Raw genomic sequence first — 11,221 nt, forward strand, 5'->3', positions numbered from 1 at the left:
AAGCTTACAACAACAATCAAGTAACCATCGGGGTATTCCTAGATGTCAAAAGCATTCGACAGCGTTTGGCACAACGCCATCAGATACAAACTAAATCACCTACAAATAAATCCTACGATAGTCAAATGGATTTCAAATTTTTAACCAATAGAACAGCACAAGTAAAAGTCAATAAAACCATATCCAAATTATTTAATATAACGGCAGGAGTGCCCCAAGGATCAGTCCTCTCTCCACTTCTATACATAATTTCGTCAGTGACACACCTTTTCCAAATCTAACATACACACACAATTCACAATACGCAGACGACATCGCAATCTGGAGCACCTCCAGAAACCCAGCAATGGCCATGTCTCGCGTACAAGAATCACTAAACAACGTCTCAACATGGAGCAACAAGTGGAGGGTCGTGTTAAATCCGACAAAAACACAAGCAATCACCTTCTATAGAAAACTAAAGAAGCAAAAAAAATCTAGAAAAATAAAACTATCACTTGGAAACACAACCATTAACATGAGCAAAACATCACATTCCTTGGCGTCACTTTCGACACAAAACTAACATGGAAAAACACATAAACAATATACACTCATCAATCAGAAAAGAATTTCATATCTAAAGACTATAACTGGTAAACAATCGAAATGCGCACCGAACACCATTATACAAATATACAAGGCTTACATCCGTCCACTAATAAAGTACGGATGTCAAGTAACATACAATATGTCAAACAACACACTCCAAAAAAATCCAAGTGCAACAAAACAAAATATTAAAATCCGCATTCAGTTTACCATCTTTTACGCCAACAAATTATCTACACCAAATTAGTAATTTACCAACTATAAGAGACAGAATAACAGAACTTTCTCTCAAATATTATCTAAAAGCAGAAAATAGAAACAAACTAACGGCATCACTACACAAATTATCAAGTGCACCAACGAAATACATATCACCTTACAACATATTTCAAGAATCACAATCCACTCAACAAAGAATCTAAATAAATAAAATCTATGTTATTAACATGAATTCCTTTTTTTTCAGGTACAGGGCACACGACAGGCAAAACTTTCGGCGCCTGTCGTGTGAAAGTGGGTTTTCTCGGGGCACTCCCGTTTCCCCCCACATCAAATTCTTCAGGCATTGGATTTCTAGATCCCAGCCTAGGCAACCTTTTTTGCCAGACCCAGAATCGGGCTGTTTGGTTTGATCTGAATTTGAATGAATTACATTCATGTTCACATCTTCCCAACTTTTTCATTTCGGGACAGGTCCCGGCCTTTCTTTCCACTGCTGCCTTTGCCTCCACCCAAAAGAACATTTAGTGAGACATTCTCCACCCAAAAAGTCAAGAATAATAACGATAATTAATTTATTAAAATAATAATAAAAAAAACCACCACTTAATCTTAATAACAATCCACGAAAGGGGACGAAGAGGAACTACAAAGTTCCTGAACACCCCAGTTGGAGAGAGAACTCTTCTGATTTCTCTCTCTCTAAACTGAACCCCTGCCACGTTAGTTTAGTTTAGTTTAGTTTAGTTACAAAAGAGTTGTATATGCCAATAAAATGACGTGTCGCAGCAAGTGCAAACCATGTTACAGCGGGGCAACTTGCTTAGGACTTATATATTAGACTATTACTGAAGTTCTGACCTTTAGACGGTGAGATTTCTTACGACTGGAATTACACACTAAAGCTCTTTTCAAAGAAAGATATTCGAATAACAAAATTGCGAAACGGAGTAGAGCTAAATAACATGACCTTTCAAAGAACGGAGTCTTTTACAGGAATAAAAAACCTCATACAGGAATATGTTTCAACACCATACACTAAATTAATTATTCCACGTTGAGGCTATAAATCATAAAGTTAAAGAAAAATATCTTCTATCCAAAATAGTTATTGCAGTAAAAAGGGGTATACCTCTTGATTTGTTTTTTTTGTTCTGTTTGTTTTTTGAATTTCGCGCAAAGCTACTCGAAAGCTATCTGCGCTGGCCGTCCCTAATTTTGCAATGTAAGACGAGAGGGAAGGCAGCTAGTCATCACCACCCACCGCCAACTCTTGGGCTACTCTTTTACCAACGAACAGTGGGATTGACCCTCACGGCTGAAAGGGCGAGCATGTTTAGTGTGAGGGAGCTTCGAACTTGCGACTCTAAGATTACGAGTCGCACGCCTTAACCCACCTGGCCATGCCGGGTCTACCTCTTAGTACCGTTTACAATATCATGAAGCTTGGCTGAGAGTTGATAAGGGTTCATTGTTAGGGTTTTGTGTACATAATGAACTAGGATTGTCCTACAGTGGGTTTCTGTGGATTGTTGGCGATAAATTCGAACTACAAACGGGCAGCGCACAGTCCACTTGTTTTAAAATAATGTATTTAAACTCAAACATGTGTACAGAAATGTCTTTACATCAGACGAAATCACAGATGTATCCGAAACTATAAACAACACTATGTAACACAAATTTTGTTCCTGGATATAATATGTTATTTCTTAATTCCTTATGTTGTAAAAATGGCCAGAAAAGGCGCCTTTTTGATTGCCCAAGAAGCTCCAAACCACTGCGATAAAGCTGTCCCAAGCTTTTTTTCCTTCCTACTGAGCTTCTGGGAAATCTGTGCACTCCAGGATCTTCTTTATTTGTGGTCAAACGAAGACACCAGCTTTAAGCTTTGCCTAGACAACTTAGGCAAAGAACTCTCAAAGGTACTTGAAGGCTGCAGACTCCTTATCAAGAGCTGTTAAAAATTGTTTCATTAGACCCAATTTTATGTGTGTTGATGGAAACAACACTTTCTTCAAGTCCACTAACGGCTCTCACATGACATTGTGCCTCCCCACAGAGAACACGGTCCGTTGTGACCAGTGCTGTCTGTTCTACTACGTTGCGGTGTCCCCGCTGTCCCAAAGACAAAAATAACAGGGAAACTTGGAAAAGCCTCCTGGGACACCCATCAGAAATGACACCATTTTGAAATCCTCGATAACCTCCCAGCCATACTCATCATACTTCAAGGCTTCTAGCAAGGTCTTGACCCTGTTGTATTCCTCTTTGAGGTGCACCGAATGAGCCAAGGGAAGAGACTGATACTCATTACCGCTATGGAGCAGCACAGTTTTGAGGCTTCTACAACATTCTAGAAAGTTCTTGTACGTTCAAGAAAATCTCAATCCTCTTCTCAGCATTTAATCTACCTTACCAGAAGTCCATTTAGGCTGTGTGCGTGTTGTTTTTTCTCTATAAAAAAGCCACATTGGGCTATCTGCTGAACCCGCCGAGGGGAATCTAGCCCCTCATTTTAGCGTTGTAACTTCGTAGACCTACCGCTTACTAGCAGGGGGCCCATTTAGGCTGATTCAATTATTTTGGAATCCAATTGACAAGACAAATAAATTTTCTTTGTCTTGTTTTCTCACAACAAAAATCACTTATGTTACCCCGTGGTTTATTAATTTTCTGAATAAGCTGCCCTTTACTTAACTTTGCTTGTTTAGTTCTTAGCTTGCACTCGCTCGGTTTATCACTGAAGCCTCACACGATCTGTAAAGTGTGCGAAAGGCGCTGATTTAACAATACTTAGTTAAGGTAACGAAAAATATAGCATGTTCGAGTAATGTGACGTGAACAGTATTAGTTAAGCTTCAACAGTAATGTAATTGCAAACACAACGTAGAACTATTACCAACTTACGTAACCAAACTTGTCATAACTATCGCCTTTAAATGATTAATTTTTAACTCTGTTGTTATGAAGCCCCCAATGGTACAGCGGTATGTCTACGGACTTACAGCGCTAAAAACTGGGTTTCAATGCCTGTGGTGACAGAGCACACATAGTCAATTGTGTAGCTTTGTGCTTAATTCAAAACAACAGCAACAACTCTTGTTATTAAACATTAATTCATAAGTTAAATAATAACGCCCACAAGAAACAGTGTTATCGACATTCGCATTCTATAAATTCATAAACCTCCTGAGAAACTGAAATTTCTACTCACAGTTATACGTCTCTAGAACGTTTATCAAGACGTGTTGTTCATGACTGAACCACCTTCTTTTGCGCAAATTAACGTATCATATTTCGCACTTGTGATTTAAAACTAATTACGATCGACAGTAGAGGAAGTAGTTTTTCAAGGGCTACACAGTCTCATACAACGTTTTCATAAAGTTTAATTAACCCACAATACGTCAAAAATCAATTTGTTCGAAACAACTCCGCTCATGCAACATATAGGCTAAATGGCTAGGTCAGAAACAATGTGTAGTCGTTGATAGCTTTAAACTACTGAACAAAGGAAAGCTAACACTGCACAACATTTTTTTTTGAAAAGTTTTGCTTCCTAAAAAGCGAGACATATTGACCGACATCAATCGTCCTGTAAAACGTCTATAACATATAACTTACTTGTTACAGTGCTACTGAGGCAATGCTATATTCCGAAACAATACGTATAATCTATAAGGTCTATATTAATCCAATGAGAAGCATGTGTGTGTGTGTAAGCCACTTTTATCGTCTACTGAGAATGGCATCTTCGCTTCCCTTTTTGGCTTCTGACCATGCATGTGTCTGTTATTTCATTTTATAGATATTAAAATCATTAAATGTCTTGGAAAAACACGTATAAAAACTGAAAAAGTATTATTTGGTTTGTTCTTTTACACAGCAATAAAATCCAATATTATGCGCTTCCTGCTGCGTATAAGCCAAATTCTTAACAACAGTATTGGCATTACTGATTGTACTTCCTACGTAATTTGTGCCAGCTCCCTAACAGTAGTATTAGCATTACTAGGCGAGTTCCTACTACATGTTTATCGAATAAGTTATAAAGATGTCATAAATCAACCTGAATCATTTAAAGCGTCATGTTTTTTGTTTGTTCTTAGAATTCCATAAAAGCTACACGATAGTTATCTAAACAAATACGTCTCTAAATTTGAACTGATAGTCTAGGACGAAAACTGCTAGTCAACAACACCCACCGCCAACTCTTGGGCTACATTTGTTTAATGGAATAATTGGATTTAACCGACACTCTCATAGTGCACCCACGGCCTTAAAATGCAGAACATGTTTTACTGTAATATAATGCGAACAATAAACGTCTGGGATTCATAATCAGAGTACGCCAATCGCTACTATTGTTGTTAATTGATATTCATACAACCTGACAAAAGTCATAACCTTCTACAATTTGGTCTTAATATACCAGCAAAATGTCGATTTACAAATGCGAAAAAAAATGATATAAGTTTGTTTATAGAGCGAAGTCTCTGGTTTGATATTTTACTAAAGCAACAAATTTAAAAAGGTGTTGAAAGTGTGTTACAGTCGCGACCACTTCACTTATACAGCTCATGTGTTTACAATGTTATGAAGAAATACGTCTCTGAAACGAATTCTTACAAATTAAACGCTGTTGTTTATCTTTTAACTTCGTTAAAGATACAAGACATTGATCCCAGATTATTAAAATACTGCTTGCAATTGTTTAAATTTAATGACTTATTTATTCATGAGTGAATATTCACAGACACATGCATATGGTATACTCAGAACAACAAAGAAGATAGAAATATTATTTACTTAAATCGACTAGCTTAATTAAACCGTATCGGAACTTGTTTGACTAGAAATGTCGAGGCAACCACCCATCTTCCATTGGCTAGACCTGAGACATCGGCATTAATGAAGTAACACGTTTATCAACTAAGGAAATGTTTTAAATACCTAGGAAATACCTTAGACCACGTGGTTACCTTGTGGCTACGCCATAATGTCGTAGCTATACATTCAAAACAAACTTGCAGGGAAACTATACCATGAAATAAAATTCTTAATTCAGTTTGCAATTTATTAGTCATTTGCTAATAAGAGATTTCAGAATTTCTTTGTTTGTCTAAATATTGAACATTATATATTGTTTTACATTTTTATCACGGTTAATTAGCAGATGTCACTGCTTCACGAAAGTTACGGCGGAGAGTTTATAAATTTCGTGTCCTAGTCTTTTGTTGCTGTTGCTTTTTAGCACAAAGCTACAGAATGGACTACCTTAGCTGTGCCAACCGCGGGTATCGGAACCTGATTTTCAGCATTAAGTCTATAACCCTTAGATTTACCGCTTACATATCAAAGGAAAATCTTTCTAGTCATTAGTTAGTGTTTTACTTTAAAATAAAAAATATTAAAATTTTTGTGGTTCATAAATGTGATCAAATAGAGGGAGATCTTTATACAAAGATGTCTAGCGCGTTTGAATTCATCTTTATACAAAGACTGATAATCTGAACCCTAAGAACCTTAAATGTGTAAAAAAAATTATTTGAATGTAAACAAAGAATTCAGAATGCATCAGAAATTTAACAAAGACATGCGACCTTTTATATCATATTATGTTTTATTAATCTCTCAAAAAATTATAAACAACAATGTTTGAGTATGACTTTCACTGCTTAAGATCTGATTAGTCATGTACAATTATGTCGGTTATCGATTTAAGAAAATAAAAAGCGTTATGATGAGAAGAGAAAAGTATCTTATTCTTACTAATTTTCCTTTTTCCAAGTTTCCAAGATGACTTCTTGTTTTGATATTTGTAACTTCAAGAAACCCCATCGTTACTTTACATATTTGCAACCACGAGTAGAGTGAACACGACTCTTATGTATTATCCCAGAATATAAATAATTACTTTAGCACTTCCTCTCATTCAGAATGTCACTGCTTTACACCTCCGGTATGTTTCGCATAGCTTCAGTGGCACTTTTCCCTTTTCTAAACTCATAAAGTATTATATGCCTTGTGTTCCTCTGACACCTCCATCATAATTGGTGCTTCTAAAATAAATAAAACAAAAACTAGTGAAGAAACGAACTAGCTTACACTTAATGTTATCATATCATCCCATATAACTTATATGACTCTGAAAATAGCTTAATTTAGCCAATAAATATACATTTGTACTTATCTTATTCCAAACAACGGCATTACTAATGGGATGACCAGATAGATTGAATTTTGCCTCTGATTATCAGAAGTTGGAAGAGTTCCAATTTATTACATTATGGATTATGATTTCAAATAGACAAAAACTGAGTTAAATGATAATTTAAATTTAGACGTTAATTAAAAGTCGAAATGTATCAAATTTATTATATTTGCCACCAAGACTGATGTACACTGTTTTTTCTTAATACAAATATATTTTAACGTGTAAAGAATGATACAATTTATAATGACGTTAAATACAATTTCTGAATTATATATAAAAGTTTTACAAATTTCGAAACAATATTGAATCTTTTTCTTATCTGGACCTTTCTTGATATCCTGTTGAGGGTTCAGGATTAGTGAATTAATTTCGAGTTGATATAGCTCCAATTCACTAAACGGAAAGCTAGCAAACTCTTCGCTGATTACATGCCGATAACAAATCGAGTTATTCACTGATGAATTGTTTGTTTGTTTTGAAATTTCGCACAAAGCAACTCGAGGGCTATCTGTGCTAGCCGTCCCTAATTTAGCAGTGTAAGACTAGAGGGAAGGCAGCTAGTCATCACCACCCACCGCCAACTCTTGGGCTACTCTTTTACCAACGAATAGTGGGATTGACCGTCACATTATAACGCCCCCACGGCTGGGAGGGTGAGCATGTTTTGGCGCGACTCGGGCGCGAACCCGCGACCCTCAGATCACGAAGCGCACGCCTTAACGCGCTTGGCCATGCCAGGCCCTTCACTGATGAAGGTACGTAATGTTTTCGTAACGACAGTTACGTTCGATGATACTTTGTTGAAGTCAAACAATAATGTTCGAAATATATAAATGTTGCTGGCGTATATCTGAAGATCCCGATTAAAGAGCATTAATCACAGTTATTGGTTTCGAAGTTTAATGTATATCATTTGTAGCAAACCAGTAACATATAATGCGTTTGTTACCTTTTAATCGTTAGACGATACTCCAGAAATTTTTCTAAAATAACAATACTGGTATTTACACACACATGTAATTTGTTGAAACTTATTTCCACAACTTTAATAAACAGGCAGGAATTTCACACTACGTATTTACCATTGTAAGTTACTCACAAATCTAAATGTATATTTAACTGAAACAAACATCGATGTTAAAATTTATATATAACAGTTGTTTCATAACACATGACATTCATATAAATAATCTTTCAGTTACAAGTCATATGTTGTTGCCATTTTTTTTTCAACAGTTGGTCGTTCAAGCTAATATCTAGAAATGCAAACAAGCCAATAACAGCGCCCACGAAAACATATAGCATAGACAAACTGTTAATCGGGCCTAGCATGGCCTAGCGCGTTAAGGCGTGCGCTTCGTAATCTGAGGTTCGCGGGTTCGCGCCAGAGTCGCGCCAAACATGCTCGCCCTCCCAGCCGTGGGGGCGTTATATTGTGACGGTCAATCCCACTTTTCGTCGGTAAAAGAGTAGCCCAAGAGTTGGCGGTGGGTGGTGATGACTAGCTGCCTTCCCTCTAGTCTTACACTGCAAAATTAGGGACGGCTAGCACAGATAGCCCTCGAGTAGCTTTGTGTGAAATTCCAAAAACAACAACAACTGTTAATCGTAAATTTATTAGTACTAATTATAGCATTATTTAACAATATTTACTATTCTTGATTTCATAACAATATAATCTCGATTTTCTAAAATATAGATTCTGTGTATTTATACAATTTTGGGTTCTTTTATAAATTTATATTTGTTTGTATTGTTTTTTGGGATAAATATATTTGACATACAAATTAAATATTATATAATAAAGTGGGACTGAATTCTTATGAAACAAAGCATACTAAGAATAAAGGACTTACTTTCTGATGCTTAGGCTGTCGATAATTCAATACTTCTTGATGAATCTTCTGATATATATTTAAAACATTTCAAGAGGTGAAACGTAAATAAAATACATTGCACGTAAAAATCTATTGCTGGTTCAGCTGTCGTGCAAAACAGTTTGTCATTCTACGTTCATAGTTACTTCTTAGCACTGTTTATGTACGCCACTCATAAAATTTAGGGCTTTAGTACAAAAAATTACCATTTTTGTTTATAACACTATTTAATTATGTATGTAAAAATGCTGACTTTGTATAGTGAGATCAGGATTTCTGATATCGATTTCATTTTACTTATTACTGGAAAGCTATCTCTCCTGCCACTGAGTTCTAAGTGGAAATGTCCTTTCTTCACACCGTAAGGTCGAATAACCTGAGGGAACTTTCAGCTACATTGTCCAACAACTAGAAACTGGAAACCAACACGATTGCGGATAAAAACATAAGATATCAATTTCCAAGAAACTAAAAAACCGTAATTATTGAGAACGAATAAAACTTGGTAAATAACAAATAATCACAATTACATAAAATGTGACTAAAATCCTAAGACTTGTTTACAACTATGATTTACAAATGCAGGAATATTCATAACTGTGATACGAAGACCCAGGACAATCTCTCACCCAAATATATTGTTATGTGTAGTCTACCATTTTATATATTTTTTGTTCCTTTTTCACATATATCTTGAATATCTGTTTCTGTGTTTCAAGGTAAGAACTTAATTATGTCAGGAAAATTACTTTAAAAGAGTGTTTGTTTTGAAGTGAGAATCTAATTAGGTAAGTAATTTGCTCATAATAGTTTTTTTTTAAGATGAGAAATTACACACTTTGGCAAAAAAAGTTTGGCACTTTGTTGTATAAAATAGAGGTCTCATTAGAAATAAATGGTTCTATTTCAATGAAACAACTGCCAAACACATTTTATTGTAAAATACAAGAGTTGGTTATGGTTTGTTGTTTTTTTTAATTTCGCGCAACGTTACACGAGGGCTATCTTCGTTAGCCGTCACTAATTTAGCAGTATAATACTAGAGGACAGGCATCACCACCCACCGCCAACCCTTGGGCTACTCTTTTACTAACAAATAGTGGAATTGAACATCACATAATAACGCCTCTATGACTGAAAGAACAAGCATATCGGGCGTGACGGGGATTGAAACCTTCAACCCTCAGATTAGTAGTCGCGTGCTTTAACCACCTGGAATGCTGGGCTGAACACAAGAGATTAAAAGTTTTCATAAAATGACCAGAAAATACAAAATACATTTATATGAAAAAAAAACAATTTTGTCTGAATACAAAAAAATAAAAATATGAAGATTCAATTAATGTAATAAAACTTAAAACAAATACCTACAATTGAAACATCGTTAAAAAAAGTTCTTGAATATTTATAAAAATTAGAGAAATTTTGGTGATCGACTTCATTTAATCACCGTATTCAAGTTTTATAGTTATAAATTTTCACAAAGTTTCAATCATGTGTTTTGACAAAGAGGCGCCAGATTTTTGCAAAACTCTGTATTTATGAATAGGAACGCTATATCGAAAGTTAGTTTCCTTAAAAGCGAGAGTCGGTGATCGTGGAGGTAAGACATTGTCTTGTATCCTTTATAACTACACAATTAGCTGTCTTATAATACCACTTGGCGTGTCACTAACAAATATTCGTACTTCATAAATAGTATAATACAATAAATATTCTATGAACTGAGAAGCAAACCTCAGATTTGTATTTCATAATCTGTGTAAATTCAGTTTAGAAATATTAAATTTTGATACAGCTAATTTGTATTGTACATAGGTTTTTGTGAATATTTCAATAATCACAATATTTGGAAAATAATTTCAACTGGAGATAAAAGATATAAAACTGTCAACACGTGTATGATCATGTGTTAAACAGAAACAAAACTTTATATTTACAGTTCACTATATGTCATAATTTTTGATTTTTTTTGTATATTCTCTCTTAACAGAAAAATATGTGGTTCTATGCTAAAAGCGTTTTCGCCTTATTTAATATTTCTTCGAAGACGTTAGATATTGTGAAGAATAGAGCTAGCTAGCATTCCCGCCAAGTGAAGTGCATCGGTGTATCAACATAAAAGTAATTTGCTTATCGTGGCCTAAACCAAATAAAAGACAGAATATTGTTTGCGAATTTGCAAATTTTTTGTCTATAAATAATTATTTGTAATAAATATTTCTAGTGACCGTTATTATGAATTATACTGTTTTTTAATGTATTAAAATATATTTGTATTAAGAAAGACAACAATCTTGTTGGCAAATATCGT

At 35.0% G+C, this 11,221-nt stretch overlaps 1 protein-coding gene across 1 annotated transcript in view; it reads right to left on the bottom strand.

Annotated features, from left to right (window-relative positions):
• The window catches only part of LOC143255586 (sulfotransferase ssu-1-like), a 28,008-nt gene that overhangs the window by 1,953 nt on the left and 14,834 nt on the right, over positions 1 to 11,221 (bottom strand). Inside the window, exon 3 of the mRNA XM_076511471.1 lies at positions 6,586 to 6,875. The gene's annotated coding sequence lies outside the window, so the exon portion shown is untranslated. The remainder of the gene's footprint in view (positions 1 to 6,585; positions 6,876 to 11,221) is intronic.

This window comes from Tachypleus tridentatus, chromosome 1 (genome assembly GCF_004210375.1).
Source record: "Tachypleus tridentatus isolate NWPU-2018 chromosome 1, ASM421037v1, whole genome shotgun sequence".
In the NCBI taxonomy this organism is placed as follows: domain Eukaryota; kingdom Metazoa; phylum Arthropoda; class Merostomata; order Xiphosura; family Limulidae; genus Tachypleus; species Tachypleus tridentatus.